We start from the raw sequence: 16144 nt of genomic DNA on the forward strand, positions 1-16144 counted from the left end.
GTCAGCCCCTCACCAGAGCACAGCGCAAGCACCCGGCCCTGCTCGCTGCCCCTACACAACCGCATCACCTGTGCCATCACCCCCAAAGCCGTGCACAGCTCCCTGATGCTCTCCTGTCCGCAAAGCAGGTGTAGAAGGAGCACGCAGGGACTGGCCACCCCGACTGCCCTGCTTGGCTTGGCTCCACCAGCCCTGCCTTGCTGTTGACCTGCTCATTTGTCAGCAGCATGGGAATGAACAACAAGCTTGTGGAGCTTCCACTTGTTTGTTTGGGAACTCGACGGAGAAGTCATTTTTCAAGGAGCTGCCAAGGATGGCAGCAGCTGAGAGCCTTGGCCTGGGCAGGTCTCACCTCCTTGGCCAGCAGCAGCAGCCCCACCACTCCTTCTGCAGCGGCACTGGGACGCATGCAGCCTCCATGCTCAGCAGGACGGGCACACAGGGACACCAGAGTTCTAGGGAAAGCCGTCTGGGTGCTCACCCCACTCCTTGACCCTCTTCTGGCAGCTCTGCAGACCACTGTGGTGGACAGATGCACTGCAGCCTCACCCCTACCCCACGGGAGGAACAGCGCGGAGCAGAGGTCTTTCTGCTGACTCAGCACACCCCAGACACGCACCGCAAACACTGCGAGGAGCAGCCCCTGCTCCACCTGCACGCTGCTCACAGGAGCTCCAGGCTGTCCCTCACCATGCTAATTGTGGCTGGCACAGACCGAGAAGCAAGGCCTTGTTTGCTGCGAGGTTTCAGAGACAGACTTGCAATTTGGGCAACCTGGCTACTGAAGGGCAGGGATTTCAAAGGACTGGAGACTTTCTGACCCAGAGCTAAACTGCGTACCCAGGAACAGGAGACGCAGCAGGCTGAAAGCTGGCACGCCAGCACCCTGTGGAGCAGGGAGGATGGGGCACAGGACAGAGGAGCTCACTCATCGGAGAGGCTCTGCATTCACTGAGGGGCAGATCGGGTGTCAGGGAACAGAAACAGCCCATTATTGGCCTAAAAAGCAAAGAAAGAAAAGTCAAAGTGAGATTAGAGACCATCTCATGGTAAAAGCCCATCTCACGGGTCAAGCACCCATGGACATGCTCTAGGACATGTGGGGCTCCTTGCTGCTACCACCCATGGGGACACAGCAGGGTGACAACATGCTGGTCCCCCTGACTCTGCTCTGTGCCCTGGGGCTGTGAAGGGACAAGGACTGGAGACTGCTGCTTCTCTGCTGTCTTGGGAAGCTAGGCTGAGGGCTGCGAGGAAAGCTGAGATGCTCTATGAGAATCCCCCTGCCCCTCTGCAAAGCTCAGGCTCCAGTCATGGCACAAGCTCCTGAGAGCTGCTGAGATTTCAGATCACCTTGGGGTCCCAAGCAGAATGGAGGGCACCCATAAAAGCAGCAGTGTCTCCACCCATGCTCCTGCAGGGACGCACAAACCCTGAGAAGAAGGGTCCAGGACTTCCTGTAGCAGCTGTGAGCCCATGAATGCTGCAGCAGCAGGGGGAACCCTGGGCTGGTCCCAACAGGAGCACTCGGGGATGGGTCTCCTGCAGTCAGGGGACATCCCTGATGGAAGGGTGTCCAGCAGAGCAGAGCCACAGCACTGACACCTTTCATCCCATGCACCCCATGCTCACACCCTGGCAGGGAGCGAAGCAGGAGTCAAGCCCTGGGACGCAGCCATGGCAATGCACACAGCTCAGCCAGAACAGCAGGAGGTGGGGAGCGGTGGTGCTGAAAGGCTGCAAATTACATCAGCATTTAAATAAACATTAATAATAATAAAGAGGAAAAAAAAAAAAAACACCAATGTCAAAAAAAGCATCAACATCACTTATTTGGGGCTTCTGGTCTCTAGGGGAAGTGTTTGTGTGTCCATATGGCCATATGGTGCTGGCGGGCCTGAAGGGAGAAGAGGGAAAGGAGCTGGGGATGGGAGAGGTGATGGAGAGGTGCCCGTGGCTGTCACCGTGCTGGCAGGGATGACACCCATGGAGTCACTCTACTGGCATCCACGGGGACAGGAGCCGGCTTAGGGCACCGCCACCATCCTGCTGGCTTTGTTCAGTGCTAAGACCCAAGCTCCCCGGTTTGTGATTAGGCTCAGCCCCGCGATGGAATTTTTGCCAGGAACATTAACGCATTGTTTTGCTGGGGCTCTGCTTGTTTTCCAGCAGCCAGCTGCCTGCCTCATGGCCCCATGCAGGAAGTATTACACAGCACAGCACCCCTGCACGGGGAGGACAGCTGAGCGGGGCAAAGCTCATTACACCCAAATAATCCAGTAATAATGTAAGTAGCATTAGTGGCCTCGTGGGCTGAGATACAGCAGGCGAAGGGGTGGGAGCTACCCAAGGAATGCCTTAATCTGTCCCTGTTTTGCTCCTGTTGTACTCACAGGGCAAGATTTTAATTGGGCTTCATCCAGTGATCAATGCATTTGCAGCCCCCAGCAGGGTGCAGAAAGCTGCCCAGGGCTGGATCCCCCCAGGGCTGTCTCCAGTTCCCCCTGGCCCTCGCTGGGCACAGCCCCAGGATAGCTGGGCAGTGAGATATGGTGTGGGGCTGCATGGGTACGTGGCAGATCCTCCACTGATCTGGATTAAGGTGGCACCTCTGGTCAGGGATCGGTGCCCTGCACCACTTCAGGGACACACAGTGGCAGCCATACACAAGCAAAGGAGCTCAAAATCTGGGTGGGAGAGACAGTGTCCCCAAACAGCACCCAAAACTGCACCAAGGAGTACACCGAGGAGCTTTGTCCCCAGGGAGGGCATGGGAAGTGGGGCCGCAACCAGCCCAGGAGGCGCTCCAGGCCGTCAGCAACCCTCAGGTCCCTGCTCTGTGACACCAGGCGGTGGCAGCCCCATGTCCCTCGGGCAAGATGGTGCCATTGGAGGGAGGCAAAGCAGAGGACGGGTCAGAGTCTGGGAGCACAGCGGGGGCCAGGGAGGCTCAGGAAGAGGAAGCCCAGCCCCAGCAGTGCACTGGGCCGGAGGTGTCGAGGCCAAAGAGGGGCAATGAGTGGCTGGAAAGGAATTCTGCTGGAAGGGCTGGATGCTGAGGGAGAGGCTGGGTTGAAGCACTGGGACATGGTGTGTAATTTTGGGTGGGAAGGGCACGAAGGAGACCCTGCTGAGGGATGGGGGGAGACAGGAGTCCCAGAGCCCCTGGGCTCGTCCCACAGGCGCACCAGGAGAGCAGTGCATGGGAGCCCCACGGGGGGCAAGGGGCAGGATTTCCCCTCATGCTGGAGCCTCGCTGCGCCCCGAGGGTGGTGGGGAGGAAGGGTGGGAGCCCCAGAGCCGTGGGACGTGGTGTTCTCATCAGCTGCAGGGCTGAGGGCTTGTCCTGCAGAGGCCAAAGGCAAGGAGGAGCTTGGCTGTGGCCAGGGGGAGGAAGACATGGGCAAGCTTGGGGCCAGCTGGTGCCAGTGCTGTGGGGAGAGCAGTGGCTGCTGTGCCCCTGTGGTGTCTCTGACCTTGGCACGTGGCAACTGTTCGGCTCCCAGCCCTGCAGCCGCTTCCTGCCCCATCCCTGCCAAGGATGCAGCAGTGGGGGAGGCACCAGGGCTGTGTCCACAGACAGCCTGGTAAAGGGCACAACACAGGCGTGTGCAGCCCAGCTATGCCATGCACAGGTAGCCCAGCTGAAAGATGTGACAAAATACCCCAAATAATTGGGGGGCTCTGAGCGGTGGCTTAGCCGAGAGCTGCAGAGACAGCCGTGTGGCTATCTTGGTGCTCAGGTTGCTGGCCATTGCTCTCTGTCATGCTTCCACACATAAAAGTCATTTGGAGCAGTGAGAAAATTGTGTATCTCCCCTTCATTAAACTATTTTCATTCTAGTCTTTCCCCTGTGTAAAACCCAGAAGCATTCCATGATCCCTTACCTAAGGTTAACGTCAATTTTTTAAGCTGGGTGCTGCTGACAAAGGCTGAGTGCAGGTGCCATGGATCTGTTGCGGGGCACCGTGAGCCTGGGGTGGCTCCGGATGCTCCACATTTTGCTGCCGCTTCCAGTGTTTGCACTGCATTAATTGCTGGCACCACAAGCAGAGCTGCAGGTGCGGGCTGTGGTGGCACCGCTGAGCTGGGAGCAGCATTAAAGGGTCCCCAAAAAGTGATGAAAGAGCCCTGTTAGGGAATCACGGAGCAGGCAGGATTGGGAACCCAGCGAGGCCACATACCTCTGCTCTCATAGCCATCTGTGGCTTATGGCAACAGCCCTCAGCCTGCTGCTGCTCCCCAACTTGCCCCAGGCTTCCCTAATCAGATCATGACCCATTACCGCTCCCACCTGCCTCACGCTGTCCCCCTGCCGCTGCCACTCCCACTCTATGTCACCTCCTTCAGTGGGACACAGGACAAAAACAGGATGTGGGTGCCAGGACAGCAGTGCAGCAGGGGACGGTGCAGGCGAGGGTGGGCGGCTGCCAGCAGCAGAACATTGGTACCGCTCCGAAATGAGAGGAGGGAGGTCACTGGGGAAGCCAAAGGAGAAGGGGAAAAAGCGAAGCAGAATGGAGAAAATGAAAGAGGTTAGAGGGAAATAGGAAAAAAGAAAGGGAGCAGTGAATAGAGAATTTGCGGCTGAGTTCATTCCTGGCTGCGTTCATGGAAATTATTCTCTAAGCACAAGCACGAAGGAAGCCGGTGATTGTGTCCCCTCCCCGCTGCCGGCAGCTGCCCCTGACTGCAGGATGTGCATTTCCCCTGACAGGGCCAGGGAAGCCCAGAGAGCCTGGTGGGGCTGGGGCTGTGTGGGGTCAGGCCCTGCCCCGGCACAGCCCCGTGTCCACGAGGGACATGGGCTGTGCGGGGTGAGAAGCCTTGTGAAGTGCTCAGAAGCTTCCTGAGCCTGGCAGCTCCTCCCCAGCCTGCTGGGTGCTGCTGAAGACAGCCATGTGCCCCGACATCCCCGAAATGACCCCGGGAGCGCAGGGAATGGGGCTGTGCTGGCAGCACAGCACTGCCACCGCAGGTCACCGCGACACAGGCACACCCAGGGCGCTGCTGACGCCAAAGCCATTGTCCAGGAAAAGAGATCCTTGTGCCGCACAGGGCTGTGGGAGGAGGATGAGCACAGCACCCTGCCGTGCACACAGAACCCCCAGCCCCTCCAGGACCCACACCGGAACCCACAGCGGTGTGTGGCTTGCACAGGCGCCGTGTGCCACCACGCTGTCTGCCTTTCTCCCATCTCCACCGAGAGCCGCCGGGGGCTTTTCTTCCCAGCTAATGCTTGTACAGCTCGTCATGGCAACAAGAGCTCCTTGAGCTGCAATTGCAGCCAGGACTCTGGGTGCTCATGAGTTTGCAGACAACATGCAGATGCTTCCAGCAGAGCCCCTGGCCCTGCCAGCAGCCTGTGACCCCACACTGGGTGTGAGCAGTACCCTCCTGCCTCTGCTCCCCACGGCAGCCTGCAGCAGGAGCTGCTTTCCACCAGCAGCACACTGCTTCTCATCCTAAAACAAGCATCACGCCTGTCCCGTGGGGGCCCAGCACGGACAGCCAGCACGTGGGCAGAGATGAGAAGTTCACCTCCAGCGGCTCACAGAGAAGAGATTCCCCCAGCTCCGAGCACCCAGGCGCCGCAGCAGGCTGGCCACACTGCAGTTGCCTGAGCCCCTTGCATGGCATGCCCACTGTCTCAGGCAGGCAGGAAATTTCTGCCGAGCATGGCTCTGGCTACGTAGAACCCAAGAGGGAATCACGGGCTCCAGGAGCAGCAATAAATCTCCAAAAGGCACAGCTTGAATTGCACAGTAACTATTTAATTCCCCTCCCCATTAGCCCTGAGAATATTTTAGCAGTTCTTCGTGGCTTGGGGAGAGTGAGACAGAAGATAGATTGCATTTTAATTAATAATGGCTGGAATGCTTGGCTGCAGAGCAAGAGCCATGGTGAGCCTGCAGCTGGGAGCTGCACTGAACAGGAGGGGACAGCATGGCGATCCCAGGGGGGCAGTGGGGTGGCACTGGGTCCTGCCCCAGGGTGGCTGCCGCAGGACAGCTGGGAGCTGCCCGCTCTGCCCCATCCCTGGGCAAGGATGCTCCACAGTGACTGGCAGCGCTAGAAAGCAGGATGCTTCCCCAAGCATGCAGGATATGTCCCCATCTCATGGTTCCGATGCAACTCACCCTGTCAGCTCTGCAGGGCGATGCCTGAGGCTGGCACAGGCATCAGGTGCAGGATGCTGACAAGGGAGAGGTGGGGACCAGCTCAGAGGTCCTCAGGACCCTGCTTCCCAACAGCCACCCTGAGGTCCCCACACAAGGCCCAGTCACCCCAAGTGTGGGTGCTGGAGGCTGGCTGCATGCACTCTCGGGCAGCCACCTGATCTGCTCTGTTTCAGCAAAACAGCCTAGCAGCAAAAGCCTCTAGGGTGAACCAGAAATCAGAGAACATCAGGCCGAGCCTCAGACATGATGTGCATGTTCAGCACACCAGAAGAAAACTGCAGGAGCTGGTGGGAGGAGAAATGGGAGGGCAGGGCAAGCCTGCAAAGGGAGATGTGCCGGGGGCTTATCCTTGTGCAGCAGCAGCCCAAGCAAAACATCCCTGCCCAGCACCTGTTAGCAGGATTCGCTAGAGAAGGGTCAGCTGAAGAAAAAAAAAAAAAAGCCTTTATGAGACATGCAAGGCAGAGAAGGTGTTGATTCAGACACTCTGTAGCACTGTGCAGCTCCCAGTGCCCCACATGCTGCCCGGAGCTCTTCTTGCTCATGCAGGAGGTGAGAGCAGAGCCCCAGCTGGGGCTGCAGGGGCTCTGATGCCCCGAGCAGACACCACTGGCACGCACACATTAGCTCTTAACTCAGGAGGCTGTAAAAATGCTGGATCCTGGCCTAGAAAGCCAGATCAGGTTTCTCTTGGGGGATCACCTCTCGAATCAGAGGGGTCAGCCATGCTTCGGGAGGTCTGACGGAGCAATAATCAATGGGCATGAAGCCCAGGGGTACGCAGGGGGGCAGGAGCCAGCTTGGAGCTGCCGAGAGTCCCCGGCCACAGGTCCAGAGACCTCGCAGCACCCCAGAGACCTGCAGCCCTCACCCCGCTGCTGTTTTCCAGCCCTGGCTGGCAGCTGTAAATTCTTGTTGGATGCTGATCCCACCAGCTCCCAGCAGATGTGTGGTGCTCCCTGAGATCAGCAGTTTGGGCGGTGGAAAGGTTTACTTGAGGCAGGCAAGGAGGAATCCCCACTGGGAGGCTGAAGATGGAATTTCATCCTTACATCTGGTACAGCTTAAAAATCTTGCCTAGGCTGCTATAGATACAAACAAACCGCGTATGAGCGTGGGGGTGTGAGGTAGATGAGTATGTGCAGCATGCTGATACATCACATATCCACGGTGTGCTGGGCTTGAGCTCTGCCCGAGCCCCAAACTGAGCTGAGGACTACCCTGGGATGGAGATCTGGTTGAGCACAAATCCAGCGGGACAGTCACCGAGGAGGCTCTCAGTGGGTCCCAGGTGCAGGAGGAGTACCTGAGACCACGTTCTCCAGAGGACACAATGTGCAGCTAGGTCCTCGGTGGCACCCTCCCTCCACCCTGCCACCCCTGTGCCACAAGAGCCCCATGCCCCACAGGATGACACAGCCCCAGCCCTGAACCTCCATTGCAAGGGGATGCTGCAGAGCCAGAACACAGGGGCACCCACAATGAGGCATCACTGCAGGCTGGGAACCAGCAAGGGGCTGACTCTGACTCTCAGGGAGTTTGTCCCACATCCCTTCCTCCAATGTGGCCAACTTGTGCCATCCCCCTCAGGGCCACCCCAGTACAAGTTTCGGGTACCTGGCAGCCACGGGGGTCCCACCAGCCCCTTCCTCACCACTCTCCTTGGCACCCAGCCCCTCTCCTGCCTGCAGGGGTGGCTGACCATGGCTGGGGACCTGCAGGGTGGCCCCGGAGGGGAGCAGCCCGCCAGCAGTCACCCATTGGCCAGAGTCCATCTCCTCCCCCGGATTTTATTCATGAGGCATGACAAGTGGATGAGCTGCAGGCAGTGAAATGACTGCAGGCAGCTCTCGGCAGCTAGAGAACAGGAGGAGAGGAGAGTGCCTGGGCTGGGGAGCGAACCCAGCCCACACACTGCTATTTTCTGCTCTTACTGGGCCGGGAAGGTTTGGGGTGTCCCTGCAAGCAGATACCTTTGGGTCCTCAGCTCAAGTGGTGCCAGATGTGCATGGTGGAGAAGAACTTGTGGCTCTGGCCAAGAGATGAAACCTATTAGCTTGTCATTTTTTGCTTCAGCTGAATTTCTTGTTAAATTGAGTCTACATGTGATTCTGGGAGAGAGCACAGTGAGCCATGGGGTATGCTCCCCACTGCCATCAAAGCTGAGGGATGCAACAGCCCATCCTGAGGGATTAGGCCCAGCCAAACAAACAAACAAACAGACAAGTAGCACTGAAGAAGGGAAAGAGCAAAGCAGATGCTCTCTGACACAGCGGCATCAAACACCAGGCTTTGGAGGGGGCTGAGGAGCCAGTGCCAGGGCATCGGGGCGAAGAGCTGACACAATGGAAAAGTTCAGGCCAGTTCCTCACACGCACATGAGCATGTCCGAAGCAGCCAGGACAGAAAGGAGCTTATTTCTGGCTGATGCACTGAGGGATTTTCTGTTTGCTGCTGTGTTTCATATTTGCAGCTTCCCGTATGGAAATGTTTTTTTCCCTTTAACCTCCACCTACAAGCCCTGTGGATTTTGTTGCAGTTTTCAAAACATATGGTGCATACATTAAAAAAAAAAAATAAAGGATGCTGTATTTTAAATATTACAAAGCAAGCCAGGAGCCAGCATTTTTAATCTAGGGCAGTGTCTGAGAGGGAAAAATGTGGGGATTTAGGATTTTTTAGACCAGCTCAGAGCAAGAGCCCCATTAGGGAAGATAGAGGCAGGCAGCTGCCCAGGGCTGGTGCCCACTGCTCATGCTCTGCCCTTTATATGGACCACAGGGCAGCCACATCCAGCATGGTTTTACCCAGATAATTCACTTCTAGCATCCAGCCACCCCTTGGCGAGGCTGTTTGTATGCGATGCTAGAAGAAGACAGCATCAAACCATAATGCACTAAGCTAATTCCTTCCCAGCTCCTCCTGCAATCAGTTGGTTCCCCAGTGGGCTGGACGCTGCCTCTGTCACCCCACTAATCACTCTTTGCGTAGCATCCTTCATCTGGCCAACACAGGCATTGCAAGAAAGCTGAATTCTTGCTTTCTGCAGGCACAGGTTAGCAGACAGAGGCTCCTCCATGGCATTGCTCAAGACTGGAACTTATTCTTTTTTCTGCAGAGTGAGCGCAGCATGCTCATTTGTTTTATTTTAGACCATATTCACACTGGCATTGTAATTCCAAACTGTGAGGCTACATCATAGCCAGAGAATGAAGGGCGGGGGATTTGCTATTTTTAACTCCTTCTGCTCTGGGGAGGGAACTTGATATCAGATCTCTAGCCAGAGACACAGCATAGATATTAATGCAATGAAGTGGGAATTTGGACTGGGGGTGACAGCTGGCCAAGCAAGCTCTGGCATCACAGAGGGGACAGAGCCCACAAAAATAGGACACAGTGAAGGGGTGTACGTTACAGGGCAACCTTACTGCCATCAGTGCATGCTTGGAGGCTGTAGGTTCAAGACCAGCCGCCGTGCAACCAGTCCCATTCCAGGGGATGAATTTCAGCTCAGGGCTGGCGGCAAAACAGATGGGGAGCTTCCCCAGCAGGCTCCAAATTCCTCCAGTCTCTCTTACACCCCAGAAAACAGCTGGGAGGGGTGCAGCACAGCTCACAGCTGCAGTGTGAAGGGCACAGCCACATCCCTGTCAGGCCATAAAACTGCCTCCAAACCATGGCATCTGAAGAGAAACCACACCTGTAGCCACTTAATATGGACCACCTTACAAAAAATATGCAAAGGACAAGGGATGAGCATAGCCCCAACCCAGCTGGCCCCAGTGGGGTCCTCACAGATGACACAAGCAGCACAGAGGGTGCTTGCCACCTCCTTTAATCTATTGTAATCTCCACTCTAATTCTGTTGAAGGCAGCGAATGGAGCCTTTAATTGGTCAGAAAAAAATTGCATCCCTCTGCAGGGTGCAAGGGAGACACCTGGCTATGCAGGGGGTGGTGGAGCCAGGAGCACAGTGGGGGGCAGCACCATGCCAATGTCAGCCACATGGCCACCAAGGGATTTTAGGCACCGCAGACACTGTGGATTGAAGCACAGCATCAGGCTCATGGTCCCATGGACTGACTGAGCTGCCTCCTGCTGCCTGATGTCCATCTCACCCATCCCATCCTCAGTGTCTATGGTCAGAGTAAAGTCCCACGGGACACAGCATCTTTTAGAAGCTATAGGCATAGCCCCTTTACAACTACAAAAAAAATAAATCAAGGAATTATACCCTAGAGGTGATGGTCCTTTGAGCAGTGACTTTGGGCTGGCCACCCTGCTGCCCAGGGCGAGACAAATCCCCCTTGGGGCTTTGCAAGGGCTTAAGGTGCTCCTGAGCAGGCTGGTGATGTGTGCTGCTCTCCCCCAAAGCTGTTAGCATTTATCTTCTGCCATGTGTCAATTGCAGTCAGTCGGAAATAGAGCTTTCAATATTAAGAGACAGCAGTTTCTGTTCTTCTTGCCATCTGTATGTTTGTATATTTCCCCTACCACCACAATTAGCAGGCTGGTCTCCAGCCAGGCTCAGGAAGAGGTCTTAGCTGATGTCTTCCCAGCAATTCAACAGCTTTATCATTTCTTTTACAGCTCCCCTAGCACAGTCCCTGTCACTGGGACCATCACAGCTCAAGCTGTCCCTCCTGGTGCCCTGGCAGGGGTGGGCAGGCTGCACTCCAGGGACCACCAGCTCCTGCAGCTACAGGGCAGTGCCATGGGGGCACAGGTGAGGGACAAAACCCCATGTCCCTAACCACAGTAGGAGGTTTGCCACACTCCCACCTGGCCCATCCATGTGTTCCCTGGCAGGAAGGACACCAGCATCTCTGGGCTCCTCCAGAACAAAGCCAGTCCTTTTCCACTCTGGGTGTGCAACACTGCAAGAGGATAAAATAAGTCACCATGGCCCTGACAAGCACAGGAGCCCGATTCAAGGCTGGAATCTCCCTGCAGCTCCAGAGGAAGCTGTCAGTGACACATCCTGCTAGCCAGGGCCAACTGCCTCACACCTACAACAGCCCCACTTCATTCCCCTTTGACCCACCCACACCAAGGCTCAAGAAGCTCCCACCACTGGCCCGAGGGCACTCAGGATCCTGCAGAGCCCACCCAGACCTGAGTTTCCAGCCAAGCCTCATCACGAGCAAGCAAAAAGGTGTCACAGAGCTATGGGAGCTGCACGCCCAGCTCTGCCATCACCCTGGAGCTCAAACCAGGGCTGCCAAAAGCCTCTGCAGGGGTTTTGGCACCTGCAGATTGAGGCTGAGCTCACCCACAGCCACGCACCTCGGGTTGCTCTGGGTGAAAGATCTCTTTGGGCTGCTCCTGCTCCCCTCAAACCCAACACAAAGCACAAAAAGGACAGGGGAAGGGCTCTGTGCATTGCTGTTTGTGGGGCATTTTTGTTTGAGCTAGAAGGAAGCTGGGATGTGCTGGGCTGTCCTCATAGGACCCCAGGAGAGGAGCCTCACTGCTGCTGCCACTGCTCCGCTTTGGCAAGCCACGTCCTGGTGTGGGACTGTCTGATAACAGACTGGAGCTAACACACACACAGCTGCCTGAGGCAAACAGCAGGACAGAAACATACAAGTAAATCTAGCAACTTTATGTGAATTAAATGTGCATTTAATTGAGATTTGTAAGGGAGGTTGCAATAGCAATTGATTATCAAAACCAGATTATTTATGGGGACTTAGCAACTATACACAAGATTAATGTTTCTAGAATAAATCCTCAGTAAATATATTTTTCCCCCCAGTAATCAGCTAATAACATGTCACCCTAATTATCTCATGAAAGGGGCACAAAAGCTTTGACAAATACTGAAAGGATATCTTGTTGTCTGCCAAGCAGCACCAGAGACCACAGGCCACTGCTCTGCTCATGTCCTCCAACACCAGAACATGGCTCACAAAGAGGCGCCTTCCCCAGCTGGGGACGCAGCTAAGTCCCTGCTGCCAGTGTTGGTCCTCCATGTACATTGTGCCTCAAAAAAAAGGATCTGGGATCCAGGCATCACTTTGCCCAAAGTCCTGGGGACATTTGCACCCCAGGGTCCTGAGCCTGACCAAGGCAAGGCAAAGTCCCTGCAGGTACTTGCATGGTGACAAAATATCAACAGGAACAATAGCACAGCTCCCAGGGTGGAAAAAAGAAAGCTTCTTCCTTAAAACAAAGGTGCACGTGTCCTATAAAAGTTAGCGGGGCTCAGCCTGGTACTTGCACAGCTTTCTGCCCCTCTGCTGGGGCACAGACAGAGGTGCCCATTAAAGGGACAGCCCATGCTGTAGCAGGCTCCTCTGTTCTCCATAAGTAATGCTCACTCATTAGCAACAATTATTGAAAATTAACAGCTTCAGCAGTGAGAGGCTAACGATGCCACACCACACAGCAGCCTTGCCAGCACCTCTCCCAGCACAAGGTACTGCACAGCCCCATCCCAGGTGGGCAAGGACCACCCTACACCCTGATCCATCCTTCCCCCAAGCACCAGGGTGTGTCACAGGGATGCCTCCTGAGACCCCCACCCCCAGGAGGATGTGGTGGCTGGTCCCCCTGAGGGGCAGGAGTGGGCCCTGCCACCCCCTGGGCCAGGCACAGGACCTGCTGCAGGATGCAGAGATGCTCCGGCAGTCACCATGGCAACTCCAGTACACAGCCAGGGTGAACAAAGCTGGTGGGAGAGAAGAGAAAAAAAAAGGAGGAAAAGGAAAAAAAAAAAAAAGGAAGGAGACAAGCCTACAACCCTGGAGAGAAGGCTGGGGCAGGAGGGAGCGATGGGGTGGGAAAGCACTGGGGCTGTGGAGAGGAGGAGGAGGAGAGCTGCTCACCTTAGGATGACCTTCAAGGAAACAACCCAGGGCACACACTGAGCTGTGTCACTGAGATGGTGCCCATCAGCCCATAGGCCATTTCCCTCTGGCAGCCCCATGCACGCTGTGGGGCATCCCAGCCTGGCACAGGAAGGCAGCATCCTGGAGGCTGGGAGAGCCCTTCACATGCCCTGTGGCAGGGCAGGAACCTGACCTGGGGACAATTGTAAGGCAACATGTGGGTGGGTGCCTGGGGACATGGCCAGGTTATTCAGCCCGAGCCCTGATGTGAGGCGTTTCAGAGCCATGCTGCCAAGACCAAGCAGACCCTTTTGGAGCAATGCCCAGTGCCAGCCCCACAAGGACAGGCCAACTCCATGGCTGGTTGTGAAAGGAGCAGGGCTCCAAAAAATGCTGCTTCCTCAAACAGCCTGTGGCTCACCTGGACCCCTAGCCCAAGGTCAACACAGGAAGTAGCATTGCAGCCACAAATATATTGACATAAGCCCTGAAACTGCAAAAACACAAGCTGTGTCCACTGCTAAAGCATGTTCTGCTCTCATCTCTTGGTCACACTTCATTGAAGACAGAGGTTAAAAAAAAAAAAAACAAATGTCAGTGTTTAGGGTCAAAAAGAAGCAGCTACAACCTCTCTCTGCCAGAATGGGAAAATAGCATCCCACTTGGTTGTTTGTTCTAACAAAACAACAGATCCCAAAGGGAAGCTCTCCCTCTGCTGAGCCACCCTCACAGCGCAGACAGCTTCTGACAGGCAGAGCTCAACACGGAGGGCAAAGCCTTGGGGCCCCTGGTTATGGTGTCAAGAGTGGGCACCCAGGTGGAAGAGGTGGTCAGAGGGGCTGGCAGCCTGAAAAACCTCCCAGAGAAAGTGCTGGGTGCAACAGCTTGGACATTTTAGCAAGGAGAAGATGAGAACCCCGAACGGAATCAGTGCAGGTGTTACAGGAGCAGCTGGAGTGGGACAGCAGCACCTGACCCCACTGCCTCAGCCCACCAGAGCCCATGTGCCAGGCCCTTCCAGGGGGCTGGAAACCCTGGGCACCCCCTGAGCCCCCAGGGACAAGGGGCATCCTTACCAGAGGGCCACAAGGGCTCGGTGCCAGCCAGGGACAGTGTGCATGGAAGGGAGGACGTGGCAGGGCAGAACAATGAGCTCCCCAGGGCGTGCATATGTGGGGGTTTCATGCAGACTCATCCTCCCCTCCTCCTTCCTGTACTCCTGCTCTCCTTGCCTCCTGTGTACGCCCAGGAACAGACTTCAAAAGGAAAGGGGGGGCTGCCAGAGCAGGAAGTGGCAGTCAGTCAGATGTAGCTGTCTCCTGCTAAAAGCCTTTGGTACCTTCATCAGGGCTCAGAGGAAAAAGGCACTGATGGTCAGCCTGGAGGCAGACAGCCCAACCTGGCATCAGCCCTATGCTCCCAACATGGAATGTCACCCTCCATATCCCAGCTTCCTGCAATACGGATGTAAATAAATCCATCTGTGTACAGTAAGCACCAGAGATCCTCTTAACCCTCCACGCTCTCTGCTCTGGGATAAGCACTGCAGGAGGTGAGCAGAGGGCTCTCCAGGGGCAGCCCCATCCCACAGCCCAGCTCCCCTGCACTGAGGTCACCGATCCCTTCACTGCTGCACGCCAGCAACAACCTATCTGTCCCCAGTACCCACCTCCTCATTAGTGCCAATTAGTGGGTGGTCAATGGGCCTGGCAGAGCCGTGTTTTTCAGGGAACAAGTCCCCTTTTCAAGGGACATAATCAACACAGGCTTTGTTGTGTGCACTTTTGGCTTAAATGAGGCAGGAACCGCCTGCCAAGGAGCAAAATTATTTTCTGAATTGTATCCTTTGTGCCACCAGACCCAAGTGTGGAGGAAGGAGCCAGGACAGCCACAGATGACCTCTCTTAGCAAGCCCTCGATTCACCAGGCACCTGCAGGAGGCTCCATGCAGCTCCCAGGAAACCCCCAAGCTCACACGTCCCTTTATCCACCAGGATCACCAGGGCCAGCCAGGACCCATCCATGTTACCACCAAGCCCCAGGTCTGGTGACAAAGGCAGAGTGAAGACCTCAATGCCCCCAGAGGGTGCCTGGGCTTGGACTCCAGCTCCTGAGTTGCAGTGTTGGACAAAAGCTGAGAGCTGGAGAAACACAATGGGAAAACTTTGCATGGACCAGCAGCAGCACTTTGTGAGAGGCCAGCACAAGGACCAGGGAGCACATACTCCCCAGCTTCCCTAGTTATTTGCCTCACTGCTGAGGAAGAAAAAAGCAGACAAAAAAAAAAAAGCAAGCACAGGGGAGCAGGGGGAGATGGCCTGGATGTGACAGACTGGCATATTTGACAGAGGAATCTTGTTAGCAGCACTTTTCCCTGCCATTTGAGCAGGGGCAAAGCCAAGGAATGCTTCCCAGCAGCCTGCACCAAATGAGCTCAGCTTCACAGAGCTCTGATTGCTAGAGGCAGAGCAGGAGAGCAGCAGCAGTGGGGCTTAGGGAGAACAGGTGGCAGAACAGTGCTGAAGGCTTCTGCTGTGCCACGAGCTCCGTCCTCTTTCCTGGGATGGGAAGCTCCCAACACCCTCCCAGCACCTTCCTCCAACACAAGCCTCACTTGAGTGTGCTGTGGCACCCCAATGGCAGCACACACTGTCCCTATGCCACAATAGGCACTGGGGCAGTGCAGGTGAATGCCAGCCTGCTGCTCTGCTGGGCTCAGGGATGCAAGGATCAGTGAGAGCCACATCAGACCTTTGCTAGCTCTCTGGAGGAGGGAGAGGAAGGATCCGGCAGATCTCTGAGCTGACTAAGAGCTCCAAGTGCCCGGTGGCTCTGCTGTACCAAGCACAAGCCAAAGCAATTAGCATTTCTTGGAGACACTCTGTGTAATCTTCCCTGAGTTCTGGGGAAAAGCAGTGGGCTCTACAGCAGCTGGATCTGCCGCACCAGCAGCAATGTGAGGCAGCGAGGGATTGTCTCAAAGGGACATCCTGACAGGATCACTGCTCCATGGAGGAATGGGGACGCTCTGTCCCACCCCTAGCCCCACCACGTCCTGCCTCTGAGAGCCGCAGGCTGTCAGACAGCAGCGAGCCAGGGGCCGAAGCAGAGAGGCAGCCTCAGCACCT

The 16144-nt window shown here is 55.9% G+C and overlaps 1 protein-coding gene across 13 annotated transcripts in view; it reads right to left on the minus strand.

The window, feature by feature from the left end:
• ABLIM3 (actin binding LIM protein family member 3) overlaps positions 1–16144 on the minus strand; it is a 41617-nt gene that overhangs the window by 17694 nt on the left and 7779 nt on the right. The window lies entirely within an intron of this gene.

This window comes from Anas acuta, chromosome 14 (assembly GCF_963932015.1).
Source record: "Anas acuta chromosome 14, bAnaAcu1.1, whole genome shotgun sequence".
Lineage (NCBI taxonomy): Eukaryota > Metazoa > Chordata > Aves > Anseriformes > Anatidae > Anas > Anas acuta.